Source organism: Mya arenaria, chromosome 5 (genome assembly GCF_026914265.1).
Source record: "Mya arenaria isolate MELC-2E11 chromosome 5, ASM2691426v1".
Lineage (NCBI taxonomy): Eukaryota > Metazoa > Mollusca > Bivalvia > Myida > Myidae > Mya > Mya arenaria.
The window spans coordinates 33,340,155-33,350,159 of NC_069126.1; the positions used below are offsets into that span (position 1 = coordinate 33,340,155).

The 10,005-nt window shown below is 35.7% G+C and overlaps 1 long non-coding RNA gene across 1 annotated transcript; it reads left to right on the forward strand.

The window, feature by feature from the left end:
• The first annotated feature begins 426 nt into the window (after window positions 1-426).
• LOC128234767 (uncharacterized) lies at window positions 427-8,617 on the forward strand. Its single transcript, XR_008261030.1, has 4 exons — window positions 427-607; window positions 2,580-2,782; window positions 7,333-7,539; window positions 8,020-8,617. It is a non-coding gene; the product is annotated as an uncharacterized LOC128234767 (long non-coding RNA).
• The last annotated feature ends 1,388 nt before the right edge of the window (window positions 8,618-10,005 follow it).

The window sequence follows — 10,005 nt, forward strand, 5'->3', positions numbered from 1 at the left end:
CAATTTGGTGAGTTTTATTAACAAAATAATGAAAAATAATGAAAGTATAGCATTTACATACGAAGTCATTTTACCCTACAACCATTAGTAAGCTACACCACATGTTTGCACCCCGTGTGACGTCACACATATCCCAGCATTCAAGACTGACCCGGCAAACCCCGGCAAAGAACTTATTTTATGAATGAAAGCTATTAAGAAATAAATCATACGCGGTTAAAGAGTTCATGTCATGTAATATTTTGTTAAATAGCTTTTATGTTTCAAATGATTTTTTCAGCAGCAATCGAACTATTGTATTTGTTTGAGTAAGTTAATTGGATTATACAGTACCTATCAAAGTGTGTCAACGTTATGCCTATTGTTATTTTGGACTATAGGGTGTAGTTTTTAAGTTATAAACAATATGGCGGCGATTATGCGGAAATGAAATTGAATGTTACTTCGAACACGTTCTTCTACAAAATAACCGACCTGTATTTAGTGTTATTGCTTCAACATCAATCGAAGCAAAAATGGCATCAATGTATGCGTCTAAAAATGTTAAATTTAGATGGAGACAATCCAGAAATGAGCTGCCAGGAAGTGATCGATTTCGGACACGAAGGTACATGTACATTAGTCTGAAATAATAGACGTGTTATACTTGATTCTTCCAATCCCTAACGTCTAAACGGTTTTGTGCAAAAAGCGGGGGTGTTTGAAAAATATTGAAATTGTATTAAGTGAAGTATTTTATGGTTGAAATGGATAATAAAGGTTTATATTCATATTTTACCATGGAAGTGCAAAGCTATTGTGCAAAAAAAACCAAGCATTTAATGCATTAAAACACATCATTTACCTTTTCATTAAAAGGAAAGTTGACTGACACAGACAACAATTATGCCAAGCGGAACAACTTGACCCAATCGTAATAATTCGGCCACCTCCGACAAGCTTCGAGATAATACAATTGTAACAACTAGGCCTAGCCAGTATCCAACAGGAATTGACTTTCTCGAAGCTTACCGAAGATGGCGAGTTGTTACAATTGATGGCTGAAATGTTCCGATTGTTGTAAAACTGTGAACTGCAGCCTTGCAGGTGCCCTTCATGTATATATTGTTATGTTTTGACAGAATGAAATGAAGAAAAAACCATCAAACTCATAATTATTTGCTGAATATTACTTTTTGGTTACGGAATTTATGTAAAATAACATTATCTGGTAATATTTCTTGTTTTTATGATATGTTATAGATGCAATATGCTTAAACACGGAATCCCGATCGGAATAACTACCCACCAAAACAATTCGTACGTGAAGGATTTGCTGTATCAAAAATTGTAAACAAATCTGTCAACGTACAATTATTTGGACTTGAAGGTACATCTAGCTGATCTACATCTCTTAGTCTAAATATTTGTACGTTGACAGACTCTTTTTACGATTAAAAAAAATAAAAATAAAAATATATATATATACAATATATATATATGGCAAATCCTTCTCTACAACATCTTCATGTTACTTTCAATTCAGAGTTGATTATTCACTAAAATTATTTCGCATTTTTAATTGTTGTTTAACATGAAACGTCTCAACCATAAAAAAAGAACATAAGTGCTTCAATAGTCTAAAAAAATAGACGTGTTATATGGGATTCTTCCAATCCTTTATGTCTAATCGGGTTTGTGCAAAACAGGGTGGGGGTTGAAAGATATTGAAATCGTAGTTAGATAAGTATTATATGTTTGAAATAGATATTAAAGGCTTATATTCGTATTTTAGTTATTACCATGTAAGTGCAAAGATTTTTTTCACAAAACAAGCATTTAATGCATTTAAACACAACCATTTCACCTAGCATAACAACTCGACCATCTCAGGTTAACTTCGAGATAGACCAGTCACCTTTTGTATATATAATCGTAACAACTCGGCCATGGCCAAAAGGCTCCGATTGTTGTAAATCTATGCACCGCAGCCTTGCAGGTCGTCACCTTAGTGCAATTACTCAATAACTGCATATAGAAATAGAAGCAGATATTGAGTTATTACACTAAGGTGACGAGGTGCTCTTCATGTATAACAGTTTATATCATTATGTTTTGACAGTATGAAATGAAGAAAAACACTCATCAAACTCATAATAATTTGTCAGCTTTTATTTTTTCTGTACATAACTCATATTTTAGATATATATAATTATCTGACCCGGAATCCCAATCGGAATAGCGACCCACTTTTGGTACAAAAAAATTTTTATGTGAAGGATATGCCATTTCAAAATTTGTAAAAAGATCATTCAAGTTACTATTATTTGGACTAGTGCTTCAAGTGTTTGATTTATTGTCTCTATAATGTATAATGCACCTGTCAATTGTAGAGCCAAGCTGGGAGCTGCCTAAAAATCAGTTACCTGGTTAGCTCAGTTTGACAGATCTCCATGCAAGTGTTCACATGGTCGTGGGTTCAAGCACCATACCAGTAGCATCTTTTCTCAAAGGTTTACTTTAGAACCCATCATCCAGGAGTAAACAATTATGATTTTTTTATTAAATATTACAGGCCATGTTCTTTTGTAAACTTTCAGATTGAGAAGTGCCTGGATACAAGGCTTGTATTGTTAACATCATCTGATACAATCAACTGGAACAAAGCTGAAATGGCTGCCTGACCTGACTTAAAAATCGGATAGCAGTACATCAGACTAGAAGATTACAAGTATTGAGATGGACAAAATGAAACCTGAGCCTACCAAAGCTGACAGATTGCACAAGAAACACATAAATGCAGGTATTTGCTGAGATATTGTAATTATTTTTTGAAACTTCTCATTCATTTAGGAAGTTCAGTTGAAACAGAGTTGAAAAAAAAATGAACAAAGGTACATGTATATACATTTTGAATTCTAATTCAAATGAGAACTTTACTGGCCAGCACAGAATGGTAAAATGCTAGTCGACCAATATAAATGTACCTGGTTCGAATCAGTAAAGCTGATGAATGTACTGGTTGTGTAGCCAGGATGTGAGTAGGTCTGCACTTGGCTGATAATGCATATCACTTTAAATGTTTAAGCTGCACTCTCACAGATTGTCTGTTTTACCAACTCTTTTTAGCTCACCTGTCACATAGTGACAAGGTGAGCTTTTGTGATCACAATTTGTCGTCCGTCCGTCGTCCGTCCGTTGTCCGTCCGTAAACTTTTACTTTAAACGACATCTCCTCATAAACCGCTTAGCCAATTTCATCCAAACTTCACAGGAATGTTCCTTGGGTGGTCCCCTTTGAAAATTGTTCAAAGAATTGAATTCCATGCAGAACTCTGGTTGCCATGGCAATGGAAAGGAAAAACTTTAAAAATCTTCTTCTCCCAAACCACAAGGCTTAGGCCGTTGATATATGGTAGGTAGGATCACCAAATGGTCCTCTACCAAGATTGTTCAAATTATGGCCCTTGGGTCAAAATTGGCCCCGCCCCGGGGGGTCATGGGTTTTCTCTATATGTTTATAGTGAAAACTTAAAAAATCTTCTCCTCTGAACTTACTTGTCCTAGAGCTTAGATATTTGTCATGATTCATCGTCTAGTGGACCTCTACAAAGTTTGTTCAAATTATGGCCCTGGGGTCAAAATTGGCCCCGCCCCGGGGGGTCATGGGTATGCTCTATATGTTTATAGTTAAAACTTCAAAAATCTTCTCCTCTGAACTTACTTGGACTAGAGCTTAGATATTTGGCATGATTCATCGTCTAGTGGACCTTTACAAAGATTGTTCAAATTATGGCATTGGGGTCAAAATTGGCTCCGCCCCGGGGGGTCATGGGTTTTCTCTATATGTTTGTAGTGAAAACTTCAAAAATCTTCTCCTTTGAACTTACTTGGACTAGAGCTTAGATATTTGGCATGATTCATCGTCTAGTGGACCTCTACAAAGATTGTTCAAATTATGGCCTTGGGGTCAAAATTGGCCCCGCCCCGGGGGGTCATGGGTATACTTGATATGTTATAGTTAAAACTTCAAAAATCTTCTCCTCTTAACTTACTTGGACTAGAGCTTAGATATTTAGCATGATTCATCGTCTAGTGGACCTCTACAAAGATTGTTCAAATTATGGCCTTGGGGTCAAAATTGGCCCCGCCCCGGGGGGTCATGGGTATTCTCTATATATGTTTATAGTGAAAACTTCAAAAATCTTCTTCTTTGAACTTACTTGGACTAGAGCTTAGATATTTGGCATGATTCATCGTCAAGTGGACCTCTACAAAGATTGTTCAAATTATGGCCTTGGGGTCAAAATTGGCCCCGCCCCGGGGGGTCATGGGTATACTTGATATGTTTATAGTTAAAACTTCAAAAATCTTCTCCTCTTAACTTACTTGGACTAGAGCTTAGATATTTGGCATGATTCATCGTCTAGTGGACCTCTACAAAGATTGTTCAAATTATGGCCTTGGGGTCAAAATTGGCCCCACCCCCTTCGGGGGTCATGGGTTTTCTCTATATGTTTATAGTGAAAACTTCAAAAATCATCTCCTCTGAACTTACGTGGCTTAGAGCTTAGATATTTGGCATGATTCATCGTCTAGTGGACCTCTACAAAGTTTGTTCAAATTATGGCCCTGGGGTCAAAATTGGCCACACCCCGGGGCTGATGCGTTTTCTCTATATGTGTTATAGTGAAAACTTGAAAAATCTTCTCCGAACTCACAAAGACAAGTAACGTCTTAATTTAAACTGGATAACATATTTAGTACACATACCAATTTTCAATATGGGCCACATACAACAATTAATAACAAATATACATATATAGATACACACGTAAAATCAAGTAGTGACAAGAGCTTAGATATTTGGCATGATATATCATCTAGTTGACTTGTACCAATATTGTTCAATCTTTGGCCCTGGGGTCAAAAAATGGCCCCACCCGGGCGGTCATGGGTTTCCTTATATATGTATATGATGAAAACTTAAAAAATCTTCTTCTCCGAAACCAAAAGGCGAAGGCCTTAGATATTTGGTATGAAGCATCGTTTATCGGATCACTATTAAGATTGTTCAAACTTTAGCCCTGGGGTCAAAATTGGCCACGCCCCGTGTTCATAGGCTTAGGTTTTCAATATTTTTATATAGTCTTACATAATAAAACTTTAGAAATCCTCTTCTCCAAAATATAAGACCTAGAGCTTTCATATTTGGTATATAGTGTTACCTAGTGGACCTACACCAAAGGTATTCAAATTATTGTCCCGGGGTCAAATTGGCCTTGCTCAGGGGTCATTTGATTTTACATTGTCTTGTCACTTAAACATCTTTTCCTCTGAAAGTAAAGGTCAGAATGACTCCATACTTGATATGTAGCATCCTTACATGGTCCTCTCTCAACTTTGTTCAAATGGTTTTGTTTGGCCCCTTTTAGGGGTCACCAGAGCAAAAAATAGAAAAACCTTTAAACAACTTGATCTTATTAACTGCTTGATGGATCTTCAAGTCTGAAGCATCATAGCATGGGCCTCTGTCAGGTCTTTTCAAATAATTTTGTTTGGCCCCTTTTAAGGGCCACCAGAGCTAAAATTAGTAAAAAAAACATAACATTTTCTTCGCATGAACCCCTTGATAGATCTTCAGCAAATTTGGTTTGAAGTGTCCTTGCATGGACCTCTCTTAAATTTGTTCACATAATTTTGTTTGGCCCGGTTGCCATGGCAACCTAAAGGAAAATGTCAACAATTGGTTATAATCATCTTCTTCTCCTAAACAGCTTTGACAATTTTGATGAAACTTCATAGGAATGATCCTTGGTTGGTGCTTTTTCAAAATTGTTCAAAGAAATTAATTCCATGTAGAACTCTGGTTGACATGGCAACCTAAAGGAAAAGTGTCAACAATTGGTTACAATCATCTTCTTCTCCTAAACCGCTTGGACAATTTTGATGAAACTTCATAGGAATGATCCTTGGTTGGTGCTTTTTCAAAATTGTTCCAAAAAATTAATTCCATGCAGAACTCTGGTTGCCATGGCAACCTGAAGGAAAATATAGGCTGTCGTGTCCGCGCTGTGACTTACTCTTATATGGACAGATTTTAAAATGACTTGCCATATGTTTTCGACATACCAAGACAACGTGTCGTGTGCAAGACCCATGTCCCTACCTCTAAGGTGAAAGATACACTATGTGTTTATTCACAATGGAATGCTGAATATGAGGACATAAAGAGTGTTGGCTGTCATTTAGTATGATTGGGGTTTTTTCTATGCTCAGAGGCAATTTAATATAATTTGCAATATGTATTTGACACATAAAGGCAAGATCAACTTTTTATGTACTTGTTCATAGATCAATGTCACATTGGGGGGCATTTGTCACATACTTTGACAGCTCTTGTTCAATATTCTTTGAGAACAAGCTATATTATTAACAAAGGTTAAACTCTTTTACTCAGGTGAGCGATTTAGGGCCATCATGGCCCTCTTGTTTTATTTCTTGGTCTTGTAATGAATTATTTTATGCGAATTTCTGAACACTGGTCATAACAGACAACTGGAAAAAGTGGATCGCTGCTTTCTTATATTAATTCAGTCAAAAAAGACAACTGAAAATATTGGAACGCTGTTTTCTTATTTTAATACGGTCAAAAGATGATGTTCTGTGCCAAAAATCTCATTATTAGTAAAGCGTTAGTAATGCTTTTAACCATAAAACCAATAGTTACAAATGTAAGTATAAAAACATGATCTTATCTTTTGTCAGCAGTCTTATATCATCAGTTTTCATACTGCTTTTCATTAGCTTACCGGTATTCCAAGCCAAAAAGTAAAAGAAGTTGTCAAAACCTTCAATCTGTGACTGAGAGTGTGCAGCACTCTTACAGATTGAACGTTTTGACTACTTTATTTATTTTTGTCTTGGAACGGGCCAATTTATGTGAAAATGCATGTTAACCATTCATATAAGATTGCTGACAATAAATTAGTCAGAAAATGTTTATATTCAAGTTCAAAATGTTTTATGCATTTTCTTAAACCGTTAGTAACGCTTTAAGCCAAAAAACCGGTTTTCGACCTGAAATAGGGAAGTCTGCAATCTAATATTTTGTCAGTAGTCTTATATCACTAGTTTGCAGATATTTAAGCAAAAAAATAGGTCATTCCAAGACAAAAAATACAAAAGTTGTAAAAACAGTAAATCTGTGAGAGTGCAGCTTTAAATGACTAAATGTTTTGATTTGGCTCAATCCTCACCTAAAATCTTATAGTTTTGTGGCATCTAAATGGTTTGTTTTTAACAACATTACATGTGCATATGTATATATTTGTTCTTATTTTTGTAATTTAGATTTGAAGATTCATTCTCTGGAAAGTAGAAAAGGGCATGTTACATACTGTTATCACTGCCATGACAGAAACCATATTGAGGAGCTGGTCCACCTGTAGGAAGAATTGCGCTATTGGTTGGAGCAGCACTATTCCCCAGCCATACACCAGCACTTAGTTTGTCATAGGGAGCATTTCTGAGCAGTTATGGAGACCACTAACTATGCAGGTATGTCATAATCAAAATCTTGGTTTATATATTTTTTTATAATTTAGCATCTGTTGAGAAGAAATTTATTTCTAGATTGAAGGCACACACTATTATAGATTGATGCCCAAAAATATTTTTCTTATTTTAATGCATTATCATGTCTACCTCATTTGACTTAAATGATCAAAGCAAAAGAAATGCAAATGATTAATCTGCATATATACAAATGTAAGCTTTTTATCTGGGGAAATTGTTGCCACTTGTCTATTAATTAAAGAACACATTTATAATTAATAATGTTTAATCTGTACACAAATCATATGCCTTCTTTGTTTTAACCATCAATGTCAAAGAGTCCAGCATGATAATGCATTAAATTGAAAAAAATGCATTAATTTATATGAACCCTTTAAAACAAAGACATTTCCAAAATCCAATAAAAAATAATTGAATTTTGATGCAGAGTTCAGTTAGAATATAATATAGCTTTTTTTGCAGTTGTTGCAGTGAAACTTGCACCAGTGTGTTTTCTGTGGAGATAAAGAGATAGTGTCCAGCAATGAAGACCCAACTCAAGATCTGACCTTGTAAGGCCAATATGAAATAACTGTGTGGGAAAATGGGAAAAACCTGCAGTCAGGAATGCACGGAAATCATCAAAAGAACAGTGTTAAATTAATCTTGAATAACTTGACATTTATTTTGTTTGACATATTTATTTATGGTGCAGTGAAAACATGCTTTTTTCTTATGGTTATTTAAATTTAGAATTGATAGGAGAGAACATCACTATGTCGTTTCATGTTCATAGTCAGATCAAAACCCATGTACATGCCCAAATGAGCATTCGAAAATATCAAAATGGTACTTGTTGTATGTAGTGTAAGTTAATTAACATAATAAACAAAAATATTTAATTAATTTCAATTTATTATGCCCCCTTCAAAGAAGAGGAGTATATTGCTTTGCACATGTTGGCCGCTACGTCCGTCTGTCTGACAGTAGACCAAAGCTTTTCCGGGTGATAACTCTACAATTCCCAGACCTATTGTCAAACTTGACACGAAAGTTTGGTTTAACCAGTAGATGACACCTTTTGATTTAAGGGGTAATATGGTCAAAGGTCACAGTGACCTTGAACAGGAAGGTGTCAAAGCATACATCTGACTGATAAGTTGACAATGCCTGCACCTATGGCCCTCAAACTCAACAGGGAGGCTAAGCCTGACTATTAGAAGATCCTATTGATTTAAGGGGTCATTGGGTCAAAAGTCAAGGTCACAGCGACCTTGAATGCTGAAAGGTTGTACTAATAATGGCTGGACAAAGCCTGCACCCATGGCCCTTCAACAACTTGACTGGGGTTGGGCCTGACCAGTAGGTAAGCCCTATTGATTTGTCACAGAGACATTGAACGCAAAAAGCTTGCCTGTGTGACAACTCGACAAAGCCTGCACCCATGGCCTTCAAACTTGAAATTTAGGTTTGGGGTGACCAGCAGATGACCCCTTTGGATTTGGAGGTCAAGGTCACAACTCCAATATTGGTCATTAAAACTATGTCATTTACTTATTCCCTGCTGCTAAGAGGATACATGTTTATCAGCAAATATCAGCCATCATCTGAATATGAGTGAAAACTGTAACAACTACCCTCATACTTTGAATAGCATAATCTTAAAACTGCCTCAAAGGCATCTTTTGTCAATGAAAAACCAGCTGTCATCTGGACTCTGTTGATTGAAGTTCTGGGAGGCATTTTTAGGCTTGAAAGAGCATCATTTTAAAGTTATATTTTTATCATGTCCCTTGAATCTTGGGTATAGTTTGTATTGTATTTGCATTTTAAAGACATTGGCTTCAACAGACCCTAATGAAATGAAGGAATGTAATTGCTTACTGAAACTGTTATAAGCGACGTCATAAATTGAAGCAATTTTAACATAATGAATATGTATTTAACTTATTTAAAGCGGTTCAGACTTAGGAAACTTGAATTAAGAATCTTGTAGGCCATTGAATACATGATTAAGTAGGGCCAATATATATGTGCTTATTATAATCACATTTATCCTTCTTCATCTACCTTAAAGAGTGTTCATCATTTGTATGAAATCATTTGATCACGTTTCATTTGAAAGAACTTTGCGGTAGTGTTTGCTTGCTTCAGTTACATCACCGACAGTCTTGCAGTGCTTTCAGCGCTTTGATTAATGATATGTTGCACACATCGTGATTGTTATTTGAAATATGCCACTCCTTGAATCTGTGTATGGGTACTAAAATTAGACAAACACTGTTGTTGAATTATTGATTTCTGTACGATTTTATGCTGTCGCATACACACGTACCGAACATGAGCCAAGCTGATTAAAGAAAACATTGACCAATGATTTTGACTACTGGGCTTGTCCCTGTAGTTTTCACTGTATTATTCAGATAAAAATGTATTGCCAGAGTTAAAATAGAACTGTGTTTGATGTAA